This window comes from Meleagris gallopavo, chromosome 1 (genome assembly GCF_000146605.3).
Source record: "Meleagris gallopavo isolate NT-WF06-2002-E0010 breed Aviagen turkey brand Nicholas breeding stock chromosome 1, Turkey_5.1, whole genome shotgun sequence".
Lineage (NCBI taxonomy): Eukaryota > Metazoa > Chordata > Aves > Galliformes > Phasianidae > Meleagris > Meleagris gallopavo.
The window spans coordinates 143,967,128-143,981,557 of record NC_015011.2 but is presented as its reverse complement, the minus strand read 5'-3'; positions in this window follow the sequence as shown (position 1 = coordinate 143,981,557).

Sequence of the window (14,430 nt, the reverse complement as noted above, 5' to 3'; positions counted from 1 at the left end):
ATAAAGAAAAGAAAAAAAAGGAAAGAAAAAGAAAGAGACAGAGGAAGAGAGAGGAAGGAAGGAAGGAAGGAAGGAAGGAAGGAAGGAAGGAAGGAACAAGGTTTTGAGAGAGAGAGGGAAGGAGGGAGGAAGGATGGATATTCCAGCATTTTCTATCAAGGAATTAAGTTCTTATTTTTAGTAGAAAAAACTATTCAGATTAAGCTAAAATGTCTGATAATTAGGTAGCACATAATCCTGTCAATCTGAAAGAAATTCATTACGCATTTTAAAGAACAACAAGAATTCTTACTCATCATCCATCAAAAGTTACTTCTAATTCATTCAGTAGGATGCCATGGTTAATAAAAAATGTATTATTTTTAATATCCTGCAGCTTTGAGATGTGCCTAAAGCTTCAGCAGTGACATTTGCCTGATAATATAAAGTTCATGGTATATTCAACCACAGCAGCTGTTGTAAACCCAAGGTTGTCATTTATTTTCCAACTCTTTTGAAAGATTTATAATCTGATTTTAAACACAACACAAATTTATCCCTCAGATCTGTAGGAAAAATAGTCATGCTGACACTCTATAGAGCCAGAAAAAAGAAGGGGAAAATAGTAATGGAGAAATAAACTGAAAAAAACCTGATTTTTACTATTTTTTTTTTCCTTTTAAATACCTCTTCTACATACTTTAGTAAAAAGAGAAAAAAAACATGCCTCCTCCCATGTCTTAAGTTTTCTCAAGTTAATATTACATTTTTAGCAATCACTGTTAGGGATTTAAAATCAGCACAGACTTAACCATGCACTGACACACTTATGTTTCTCATCATTCAATCAGATCATGTGAAGATATTCTTTTCCTCAAAAAGAAAGTTCTTAAATTTTTAAGTTTTAGAAACTGACATCAGATAAGAGCATTCTGTTTAAAGATCTACATAGCAATTACTTCTTCTTACCAAAATATCTCGTTTCCTGAGAATGCTATTCCATGTGCAGGTGTTCTCTTAGCAGAAACCATTCTGCAAGTATTTTAGACGTAAATCCATGCCCATACTGCATGGACCTTTAATTGCACATCTAAGATACTTCCTACATTTTTTGCTGCTATTTCCTCTTTAACAAACCATTAATCAATATATTTGATTCCAAGCTAAACACACCGTTTCTGCTGATGTACTACTACTTCCCCTATCAGAGTGACTTCTTGATTTAAAGTGCATTTATTTGCATAATCATTTCTTGTGGTCTGTGAAGTACTTAAGAATATGTTTGACTGGGTTTTTCTCTGTCCATGTAAGCAAAGGAGAGATGTGTTCAAAATCACAGTGATTTGGAGTGTACAATTATATTCATTAGAAAATAGACTGATTTCTAGATTTCAAATATAAATTTACATCTCTTTTTAATTAAATATTAAATCACCATCATTTTCTCTGTTGTTTTTGGAGAATTTTGAATGTATTTAAAGAAGAGAAAGATACATTTGTCAAAGACCAATTTAGGAGAGTAACCTTTCTTAAAGCTAGAGGAAGAGATTCAGTCCTACTAAAGAGATGCCTTGTTGAAAATACCCATAGAATCACAGAATCATAGAATGGCCTGGGTTGAAAAGGCTTTAATGATTACCTAGTTTAAACACCCCTGCTGCATAAACAGTCACCAACCACTAGACCAGGCTGCCCAGAGCCACATCAGCATAGCCTTGAATTCTTCCAGGGATGAGGCATCACAACCTCCTTGGGCAACCTGTTCCTGTGCATCACCACCCTCTGTGTGAAAAGCTTCCTCCAAATATCTAACCTAAACCTCCCCTGCCTCAGTTTAAAACCATTCCCCCTTTTCCTATCACTACCCACCCTTGTAAACAGCTGTTCCCCCTCCTGTCTATACACTCCTTTCAAATACTGGAGGGCTACAATGAGGTCTTCCTGGAGCCTCTTCTTCTCCAAGCTAAAGAAGCTCAGTTCCCTCAACCATTCTTCATAGGAGAAGTGCTCCAGCCCTCTGATCAACTTAGTGGCCCCATTCCAAAAGCTCCATGTCTTTCTTGTGCTGGGGGACCCAGGCCTGGACACAGTACTCCAGATTGGGCCTCACAAGAGATGAGTAGAAGGGGACAATCACTTCCCTCTCCCTGCTGGCCACTCCTCTTTTAATGCAGCTCAGAGCATAGCATAGTTGGTCCTCTGGGCTGCAAATGCACACTGCTAGCTCATGTCCAGCTTCTCGTCTACCATGATAAATGTGCACGACTAATGTTACAGGTCTAAATTTGAAATCAGTAAAATTAGTAGCATACTATGAATAGTCGTTATAGTAGTTACATATATCCATCACTGTGTGCTGCATACTAGAAAATTTATCACTCTTTCAAGTTGCAGTACTGTGGTTTTAGAAGAACAGACATGCTTATTTAAAAGTAAACTTGTATATATTTTACTGAATGATTTATTGCATTAACACCTTCTTTTGAATCTAAGTACATAAAAAATGATAGTAAGCACAATCACCTTTTTAAAGGAAGTAATTTGTCCTCTTGAATTATGTGTGGAAAACACTGTGTTCCTTCAGTGGTCTCTATGTGGAGATAAATGCAGTGCTGAGATCAAAATATTCACTTCAGCATTGTGTCCATATATAAAATCATGGAAAACACAACTGTAATCAAATTTAATTTGGAGTACTGGGATTACAAAGGAAATGACTACTGAGAAAGAACATGTCATGGCCCTGAAGGCACCACCAGGCCTCATTTTCTCTTCCTGACCCACAAAAGCCCCCAAATCTTTCCCAGGTTCCAGGACCCAACATCATCCTCTGGCCATCAGTCTCTGCCCCTATAAGACTAAAGTAGAGCCTTATGCAGCTCCCCAGACTTTCCCTGCCCAGTCCTGGGACCCCCCCCAAGATGGACCTACCTGCAAACCAATATTTCAGCCCAGCTTCAACCATTTTTCATCTCCAGGGAGGTGCTCTATATCCAGGCCTTGGACTGTCCCCTTTGCCCTTTCATCCAACCTGCTCCAAATCAGACTCATTTTTCAGTAAAAAAAAAGACACACTTTCTGAACTATTCTACTTTCATCATCCTTCTAGAACAATTACTTCCCTGTTCCTGCTGGCAACACTGTTTCTGATGCAAGCCAGGATGGCACTGGCTTTCTTAGCCATCTGGGCGCACCGTTGGCTCATGTTCAGCTGAGCTTCAATCAATACCCCCAGGTCCATTTCCTCTACAGAGTCTTCCAGCCACTCTGCCCCAGGCCTGTAGCATTGCCTGGGGTTGTTGTGGCCAAAGTGCAAGACCTGGCATTTGGCCTTGTTGGAACTCATCCCATTGGCTTCAGGCCATCCATCCAGCCTGTTCAGATTCCTCTGTAGGGCCTCACTACTCCCAGGCAGATCGACACTTCCTGCCAACTTGGTGTCATCCGCAATCTTACTGAAGGTGCACTCAATGCCCTCATCTAGGTCATCAATACTGAAGAGAACAGGCCCCACCACCGGCACCTGGGGAACACCAGGTCGCCAGCTAGATTTAACTCCATTCACCACTACTTTCTGGGCCCGGCCTTCCAGCCAGTTCCTTACCCAGCCAAGAGTGTACCTGTCCAAACCACAGGCTGCCAGCTTCTCCAGGAGAATACTGTGGGAGATAGTGTCAAAAGCTTTGCTGAAGCCTGGGCAGATCAACAGCTTTTCCCTTGTCTACCAGACAGGTCAGTAGATCACAGAAGGAGATCAGGTTGGTCAAGCAGGACTTGCCCTTCATGAACCCATGCTGGCCTGATCCCCCAGTTGTCCCACACATGCCACGTGATCTCCTTCAAGATAATCCGCTCCATACCCTTCCCTGGCACTGAGGTCAGGCTGACAGGCCTGTAGTTCCCCAGATCCTCCTTACAACCCTTCTTGTAGATGGCAGTCACATTGGCAAGCCTCCAATCTTCTGGGACCTCACCAGTCAACAAGGAGTGCTGATAGATTATGGGAAGCAGCTTGGCTATCACCTCCACCAGTTCCCTCAGCACTCTCTGGTGAATCTCATTTGTCCCCATGGACTTGTGGCAGTCCAGTTGGAGTAGCAGGTCTCTCGCTGTGTCCTCCTGAATCGCAGGGGGTTTTGTCTGTTCCCCAGCCGAGACTACCAGGTCAGAGAAGTACCCTGAGGATAACTGGTCTGACTTATAAAGACAGATGTAAAGAAGGCATTCAGAACTTCTGCCTTTTCCTTATCCTCAGTGATCACATTCCCAGCCGCATCCATTAAAGAATGGAGATTGTTCTTGGTCCTCCTCTTACTGTTGATATATTTGTAAAAGAGTTCCTTGTTCCTTTTTACCCTAGCAGCCAGGTTGAGTTCAAGCTGAGCTTTTGTTCTTTTTGATTTTCTCTCTGCACATCTTAACAACTCTGTATTCTTCCTGAGTTGCCCGTCCCTTCTTCCACAGGAGGTAGATTCTCTTTTTCTTCTGGAGCCTCAAGAATAGCTCCCTATTTATCCATGCCAGTCTTGTTGCCCGCTGGCTCATTTTGAGGCTCAGGGGGACAGCCAGCTCCTGTTCCTTTAAGACTTCCTTACTGAAGAGCGGCCAGCATCTGTAAGAAATTATTGTTTTATACCATTGCCTCAAAGTCAATGGTATTAACAAGTCCAGGCAACTCCTGGGCAAGGGTAGAGAAAACCTTTGTCTGGAGGACACAGATAGACAAGGCCAGAGGCAATGGGAGAGAGATAAGCCACAGATTAATGGCTGGGAAGCAGTGTTTTGTGTGGGCTTATCTCGAGGGAGATAGCCATCTTAGGGGGTACTGCACATGACTCTTACCCAAGCGCCCAGAAATGCCATGTTCGCAGAAGAAGAAGGATAAAAAGGGGACCTACAACCATGAGGTGAGGTTTTCTGGCAACAGATTCCTCATGAGATGGAGGGGCTTTTCGGACATGAGAAGCCTCACATCCTGCCCCTCTCCCTCCTGGACCTACTCTGTCACTGCACCTTCTTGCTGCCTAAGGCTAGCCATGTTGCTGCTGCTCTCCCCAAAAAGGTTTCTGACAACAGATTCCTCACAATGTGATGCTTGCATGCTGAAGAAGAAAGATGTCAGCCATCAGATCCCTCACTATGGAATGTCTGTATGCTGACAGACTCTCCCGGCCCTGCTACTTGAGTCCTGCTGCTTCCTCCCAGACTTACCCTGTGGCTTCTTCCTGCACCTTCTTGCTGCCTAAGACCGGCCATGTTGCTGCTGCTCTCCCCCTGTGCTTTTGCCTCAGACCATCGGAATGGCATGCAGCTGGACCACTACTGGATCCTGGTGGTGACTATCCTCGCTTTACACAATTCTTGCTTCTTTCCTATCTTTTCTATTGCCCGCCTTCCCGTCCTCATCACCCTAATTCGTAATACTTGCCATCCTTCCCTTCCCCATCTCCCTGATTAAGATTTGTAGTAAACTGGTTGGACCAACATCTGAACTGTTGTTTCTTAATCTCACACTGAGCATACATATATCAAGGAACCTCCTCTCCCTCCTATAAATTGGAGAGAGACACTGTCTTGGACCCCTCTACTCTCTAAGACTGAATCCCGGGGGACTCTCCTGATAGCCTTCTGAACAATTCAAAGTCCACCCTCCTGAAGTCCAGGGTAGCAGTTTTGCTGTTCCCCCTCCTGGTTCCACGAAGAATCAAGAATTCTATCATTTCTTGATCACTCTGTCCAAGACAGCCCCCACCTCCACATCTCCCACCAGACCTTCTCTGAACAGCAGGTCTAACGGGGCAGCTCCTCTCGTCAGCTCTCTCAGCAGCTGCATCAGAAGTTATCCATATACTCCAGAAACCTCCTAGACTGCTTCTTCTTCACTGTGTTGTATTCCCAGCATATGTCGGGAAAATTGAAGTCCCCAGTGAGGACAAAGGCAGGCGATTGTGCAGCTTCTGCCAGCTGCTTGTAGAACACCTCATCTGCCTCTTCATCCTGGTTCGGCGGTCTATAACAGACACCCACCAGGATGTCTGCCTTGTCAGCCTTTCCACTGATCTTTGCCCATAGGGATTCAACCTTATCATTCCCAGCCATGAGCTCAGTAACATCAAAGCACTCTCTAACACAGAGAACCACACTGCCATCCTTTCTTCCTTGCCTATCCTTCCTGAAGAGTTTGTAGCCATCCATTGCAGCACTACAGTCATGTGAGTGGTCCCACAATGTTTCTGTAATGGCAACTAAATCATAGCTTGTCTGCCACACAATGGCTTCCAACTCTTCTTGTTTGTTGCCCATGCTGCATGCATTGGTGTAGATGCACTTCAGCTGACCCCTCGCCTCACCCCTAATCCCATTACCGCTCCCCCAGGCTCATCTCTAGCAGGCCTGCCTTTATCTCCTTCCCCCTTCATATATAGTTTAAAGCCCTCTCTACAAGTCCTGCCAGGTTCTGGGCAAGGATCCGTTTCCCCCTTCGAGACAGGTGATACCCATCAGCAGACCTCAGGCCAGGAACCAATTAGACTACCCCATGACCAAAGAACCCAAAATTCTTGTGTTTGCACCAGCCTCTCAGCCATGTTTGTAAGATGGGTTTTTCTAGTCATCTCAGTGTCCTTCCTTGCCACTGTAGGAATACAGGCAAATACTACTTGTATGCCTGCTCTATCAACTAACCACCCCAATCCACTAAAATCATTTTTTATAGTCCTCAGGCTTCTGTCAGTGACCTCATCATTGCCAGCCTGAACTATCAATAGAGGATAATAACCAGAGGGGTGCGGATCAGACTGGGAAGTTTTCTAGAAATATCCCTGACTCAAGCCCCAGGGAGGCAGCACACAATTCCATGCAGATAGGATCAGGCTGACATATTGGGCCCTCTGTGCCTCTCAGAAGGGAGTCTCACCTATTACTATCACTCTCCTTTCTTTTCTGGAAGAGGCAGTCTTCAAGCATGGAGCTGACTGCCTCACCTTAGACAAGCTTGAAGGCAGACCTCCCACCGCATCCTCACTCACCTCTCCCTTTGGTATGAGGGCTTCAAACCTATTACACAGGTGCACCTGAGGAACCGAGGTAGGTCAGGATGTGGGTTGCCTGCGTTGCTGAGCTGGGATCTGCTGCCATTCCTCCTCTCCTCTCAACTTGGAAAAGTTCATATTATCTGTTAGTTCTTATCTCTTGCTTATCCAGTTTTGATTACATGACAGCATTGTACAAGACATCTTTTCTACTGTTTTACTCAGTACATACATATGGCTGATTTTAACGCCACTGATTTTAGTGCTAGCTTTTTCTTTAGGTCTTTTAGATAGAATAATTTAAGTGCCTGAATTTAGATGTGTTAAATCTTGTTCAACACCATTACTTTTACATGATAGTTGTGTTGACAATATAAATGTCATTTGTAAGGCTAAAGAATTTTGATATTTACTTCTAAAATGGATAGAAGAATTAAGTTTTTATCTTTGCATAGAAATATACTTTTCATTCATTTCTATCAAAACATCAGAATCATGATTTTTATAACTTGAAGTGATACTTAATATTTATCTAACTCATCACTATAAACTTTTTGTTCTTCCTAAATGAAAACATCTTTATTGATATTAATTATGTGTAGTATTTGCAATGGAATATACATTTATTAGTATTATGACTTACTGTTATTCTAGATATTAGAGAAGATCTAACCACAATTATAATCATAAATGTGAGAGCACCAAGATAAATCAGTTTTTCGTTTCAGGCTTCTCATTTTTTATTTTTTTCTTTTTTGTCTTTATAGTCATTGTAAAGTGGATGATTTCCTCCTCTATATAGAGTCTTTACTGTCTTACCATATCCAGCTTTATGATATACAGACTTTTTTAATGTCAGCGATGTTAGAACCAAATAACACCTGTAGAAATAAGAACAAAAACAATACCTGAAGATATAAAAGCCTCTCCAATTCATTTCTTTTTTAGTCAGTGAGTCCTTAAAGCTAATGGTGATTTCAATATTTAATTACTCATTTTATTGCATAAATAAAAGAACATGATCTCAGTAAGAAAAAAAAATGGAAGTACTTGAGCTTTTTTCAACTATCTGATGAAAGAATTTTACTATGCCCCTAGTGGTTCTCATATATAGTCTTTTAAATTATCTACCTCGTAACCCCTATGAGACATCTTGTCCTAGGAAGAACAGGGAGAAATGCATTTCTCTCTGAGGCCTAAGAGAAAGGCTGTATAGAAAGTTTCAATTCCAATTCTAATATTACCCACATCTTTATTCTCCAAAACCTTTTCATCTAAACATTTTTTTGTCTTTTGTAGTCACTATCATACATTAAACAGATTGTCAATTATGTCTACTCTGCTAAATAATTTAATTCCATGGATTATTCAAAATCTTAACCACCTCAATCCTCTTCCAACTATTTTCTGTGCTAAGGGTTCTGAAGTGACATCAATAGATCCTTATAGCACGAAGCCAAAACACAGTTGAAAGGAGAATATATTACAGAGGCCATTCTCAATCAATTCCCAAGTTCAGTTCCATATATCCCTTGGCTTTCTTAATCCCATCTCTGTATGTCCAGAGAGCTCCCCATATTCTTCATAGGTCATTCATCCCTGCTTCCTCTTTTTCCCTCAGTTTGATAACCAGATCCTTTCTCAACCATGTCAATCTTGTGCCTCCTCTGCTTGATTTCTTATGGTTGGAGATGGAGAGCTCTTATTATCTCAGAAAGTTGTCCTTAAAGAGCTGCCAGCTCTGTTCTGTTCCTATGTTGCTAAGGGCAGCTTCCCAGGGGATCCCATCTAATAATTCCCTAAACAGCCACAAGTTAGCTCCCCTGAGGTTCAGGGTCCTGACATTGCTCTTCACCTGGCCTCAAGATTACAGACTCAATTAGGGCATGTTGCTACAGCCCTGCAACTTGATGGAAGCCTATAATACATCTGTACAACCATATTTTTAGCTGTATTCAGATGATTAGAAGAGATAAACAGTTGAGATATTAAAAAAAAGAGAAGTAATTTCTGGAGGAGGATGAGTGGAAAGCAGTCAAACATATTTGCTTAAAGTAAGATGAGAATCTGAAAAAAAGTGTTTGAAAAACAAAACATGATCAAACAACTGATCACCAAGAGCAAATCTTACAAATGTCATACATATGACTTGAATGATTTGAAAGTATTCTGCTTTGGATAATTCCACATTTGTATTTATGCACTGGAATCTTTTCCACTGCAGCCACTCGCTCACTATTCAGCAGGTAGAAATTCCATCTTTTCAGCAATACCAAAACACTGATTTATTCTAACAGTGTTTTGGTCGTAAATCCAAAATATACCAACATAAAAGTTTCTGTTAAGAAAGTTAGCTTCTTTCCAACCAGATTGTACACACAGAGCTCTTCAGAAAATGTTATTTTGGCCTTTATGTCCACTTACCGTACTTTGTAAGATAAAGCTTCACCTTCTCCCTGCACTGCAAAGTGAACTTCAGTGTTGGTAGAGAAAGTAAGAAAGTTTTTGCCCTATTTATGTCACATTGTTTGACCTCTGCCACACATTTTTCTTGTACGCCTGCTACTAACAATTCCATTCCATAATCCTGTAAATACTGTCTTTTCATTTATGCGCACACACTGATCTATTATTAAATATATAAGTTACCATTAAAGCAAAGACTTGAATCTGGAAATCACACTCTGTTTTAAGAAAAATAAGCAAAATAACCTTGCCAAGATGAATCATAATAGATTTATAACAGAATACTTCATAACAGATAGGGTACTCTAGTGGATAATGTAAGTTCAGTCAAATAGTCCAAACAGAAAACAGAACTTCAAGCTCTGTAACTGTAGATAGAAATATTTCTTCATCTGTTCCATTTTCTGTACCAAACAGACCACTGGTCCGGAACAAAGTAGAAATCTGAACAGGAGAAAGACTGTTGAATGGTTCTGTAGTTGAGCCCTTTACTGGAGTCGTCTCTACTTGGATCTTTTCATTAGTCCATTTTCATCTACAGCCTCTTTTATTAACATCCAAGAATATGGGACAGGTCTGATTTGGCAGACAAGATATGCGAAGGAGTAGCCTGTACATGTTACAGTAGAGACAGAATTGTGTTGCACTACTAGAAGTACGTTTCTGTCACGCTAAGACTCTGAAATTAAAAGTAATAAAAGTAATAAACATTTTCAGTTAGTCAGCAATTAGCGGGCATTGGAATGAAAAGGATAGTAATTTTTTACTAGAAAACCTAATAGAGATAATCATCTACTTAAATCTCATGGAAGTCCCCATCTGGATCTTGCCAGTCGGAATTTTTTTAAAATTTAACATTGGCTTTAGTCTGCAATGACCAATAGTTTATCCATTTCCTTCTGTAATATTCCACAGAAGGAATAATTCCTCTTGAAGACAAGCACAAATAACTGTTCAGACAAACTCCGACTGACAGCCAAGTTGGTCAGGTTCAGTATTCCAAGAGTTATTTCTAAAACTATTTAAATGAATCAAGCTTCCGTCTAGACTCAGTAAATTACCAACATGAGTACACCATCATACTATCACAGAAAAATTGATTGAAAATTACAGTTCATGTGTCAGACACTTATATAAACTGCTTTGGTTCCTGCTACAGTTTCTTATTCTTTTACAGAGTAAAAGTAGCTGTTGGAGCAGCATCACATTCTTTCTTTCTTTTTTTTTTACTTTCTTTTCTCACTTAATGGAATCATTGCACATGGACCATTATAAGGGACTGTATATCTTTGCATTCAGACTTTCTAGACCTCACATTACAATTTACACCTATCTTACTGAAAAATAAGAACTTATATTTTGAAATAATTTATTCCACCATTTCTTCCCATTAATCTATTCATTGTAACATACTAAATGTCATCCTTAAATTAAACAATTTTCTCATGTTAGACTACTAAATTGCATTTTGAAAAATTTTACATTGGTCCTGCAGCTTCAGTGACTTGACGGAATTTTTCCTAACTGACATCAGGATGACTGAAATCAAAGTCAGTCTAGGGTACTAAAAGTTTTAAAAGCCTGGAGGAGAAAACCCTATTGTTAATAAGTTCTTAAAAAGCTTAAATGAGCAATGCTGCTTAATTAAAACTCTCTCCCTATCTAGTTTGAAGAGTAATTAGATAATGTAGATAATTAGGACTGCTGTTTGTATAAATTCTTGAGTTTAAAACAGCATTTCACATTAATTGTCTGCAGATCAGGCTAAAAAAGATCTTGGAAAAGAATCTGGGTTAGCTTTTTGCTTTTTAGCTGGTGTAAATTATCATGATCCATTAATATAAGTACAGATAATTCTGTATAGATTTCTAGATTCATATCAGCTAAGAATTTTAATTCCTTTTCTCCTACATTCTCAAACATGATGGGTAGATTTGAGGTCACTAACCAGCACTGCCTTGTACTGTCTCTGAAGATGAACTGCATTGTAGGACGAAATTATGTTGATAAAGATGAGACATCGCATAACCTTCTGGGAAATTGTTTTGTCATGTCACCCAGATTTAATTAGGCAATACAGGAAGACAAAAACAAAAAAAGACAAAAAAAAACAACACCAAAAACAACCCTTAACTGACATTGAAAACCATTCATGCATTTCTAAGATGAGAATCCCTTGTGACTCGGTGTTGAAAAAAAAGAGGAAATCATCCTGTACTTGATTATGATTCAATTTTAAGAAAACATTCCATTTTTTCTCTATAATTAATTGAATAATTAAAGAGATATTAATCAATTCCTTTGTGTATGTTTGCAGCTCTCTTAAGATTCAGAATGCTCTGATTTTGCAGTAAATGTTACCACTGGGGAGTGGGAGGGTGCTTTCTTTTCCCCTCCTTTTTATGATCAAGATAAAGCAAGTACAGAAACAAACGGCTAGTGTCCTTTTTGCCCTTATGGGAAGAGGATGCAACTGAGAATGTTATTTCAGATCAGTTTCTTTACTTAACTTTAGTTTCATATAACAGCCTGAGTGAATTCACATACTAGCTTTGAAATTCATTGTAAATAAATCTTAAATGATGATAGCTGAACGCAAGAAAATCATTGCAAAGTGTTAGGCTCTAAGCTGACTACTGCCATTCAGGGGCAAGATCCCAGGGCATGGTTCTCTGAAAACATTAGATTAGTGTACACCGCTAACCAAAAATTCAGCTGAATCTTAGGAAAGATTAAGTACCGCTTAAAAATCATGCTTCTCTACCTTTGGATTTTTAATACTTCATGGAGCTAACATTCTTCCATTTCAAGGAGGATATAATAAAATGGTAAACCATTTGAAGCGAAACTGAGGGACGATCAAAGAATTTGGAGGATTTTGGAACTAAAAATCTGGAATTTTCATTGGTAAAATGAAAAGGAGAGAGAGAGAAAGAGAGAGAGAAGATGTCAGTGACGATTGTTGATGATGTTGAAATCTCTGCAGTCATAAATGACACAGAATGAAAAATGAACGTTTGCTCATTGTAATTATCCTTTGAGATCTAGAGGGACATTTGACTATCCTAAGTTAAATTCCCATGCAGAATCCCGAGCATTTACATTTTAGAAAAAGAAAAAAATACACCAATAAATAAATTAAAAAAGGAAAATAATTTCCTCCAGGCAGAAGTGATTATCGCAGTAGATAGTAAATAATGAAATTTGATTTATTTGTAAGCCATAATTCCTGATTTTTTTCAAATATCTATGAAGGCTTGATCTCCTCTATTGAGCCTATGAAATCCCAGTGAGAGATTTCAGATCACAAAGGGCATATGAACATCTCATACATTACAATTAAATTTCATTAGAAATAATTTGCAAGATCTTTCTTGTCTTTCTTCCATTTCTGAAGGAAAATACTTATTTCTTTTCCATTCAAACACTGTGAAAATTAGAAAATGTCATATTACATGCTTTGGTACAATGGGCCAGAAGTGAGGACATACTAGAGGAACACTAAAATAAGGACATTCTGAAATTTTAAATTCTGGGTAATAGACAATAGACAATAAAATAGTATGTATTTTTGCCTACTTTTAATTTCTTCTTCTTCTTTTTTTTTTTTTTCCTATTTAGTATTACTTTACACACAGTACTTACTGTCATGATTACAGTTTCTACGTCAGGAGTCTGTGCTACTGAGCCAGATAACTGTGATAATTCATTTTTACTCATATCACAATAGTAGTAAAATCGTAGAATCATTAAGGCTGGAAAACACTTCTAAGATTGTCTAGTCCAGCCATCCACCTGACACCAATACTGTCTACTAAACTGTGTCCTCCAGTGCCACATCTATGAGTTTCTTGAACACCTCCAGGGATAGTGACTCAACCACCTCCGTGGGCAGCCCATTCCAGGGCCTCACCACTCTTCTGGAGAAGGAATTTTTCCTAATATGCAACCTGAATTTGAAGCCATTCCCTCTTGTCCTATCACCAGTTACCTGGAAGAAGAGGCTGACCGTCACCTCTCCAGTGATAGCAGCAATAACATCTTTCCAGTGTTTCCTCTTCTCCAGACCAAACAACCCCAGTTCTCTCAGACTCTTAAGTATTTTCAAGATGGAAAGCAATGAAATAAAATTTACTAATCTAAGACATTAAGCAGAATGTTTTCATCCATAAACTACAGTAGGTGCTAGATGGATAATTTTAATAGCAAAATAAACACTCTGTAGAGGAGTTCTATTGATAGGAACTCTTACCGTATTCAAGCACTTATACAGTTTTTGTCTGTAAGAGTAAATGATCCGTGTTAAATATCTGATGGAATTCACATGAATAACGTTTCCAAAAAAAACAATAGAAATTTAATATTACTTAAGAACATATCCTTCTTATCTTTCAACAAAAAAACTTCCAATTTTTATGGAAATTTACATAGCTAAGCTAAGTGTGGACATTTATTTTGCTATTTCCTTTTTTATGTTACAACTTCTTCTAGGGAGAAAGAAAAAAAAGCAATGCATCATTCTGATTCTCTGTTTGACAGGGGAGGTGGGACCAGATGACATCCAGAAGTATCTTCCAACCTAAACCATTCTATGATTCTGCTAGTTATATGTCCACTATATGAGTATCTCTTTTCACAACGCTGTGCATCAACTATTTTTAAAATGTCACCCATATGCTGGCAGAATTCTGCCCGTTTTTGTCCCTACAAAAGATTTCTAGTGATTAATCTTCATCACTCCTAAAATCTATGTGAATTTAATAGTTTTGCAATTAGATAATGCTGATCTGAGACTTGCTGAAGTAGGTGGCTATTTCATAAGCTTTCCTTGAAAATTCTGCCAGTATTGGTCCATTCAGAGTGACAGCCCCAGTGGCTTATTTGAGCATTCAAATTCCACGCAGTCGTCTCTATTTAAAAACAACAGCAAATTAGAGATACATATGTGCATAGC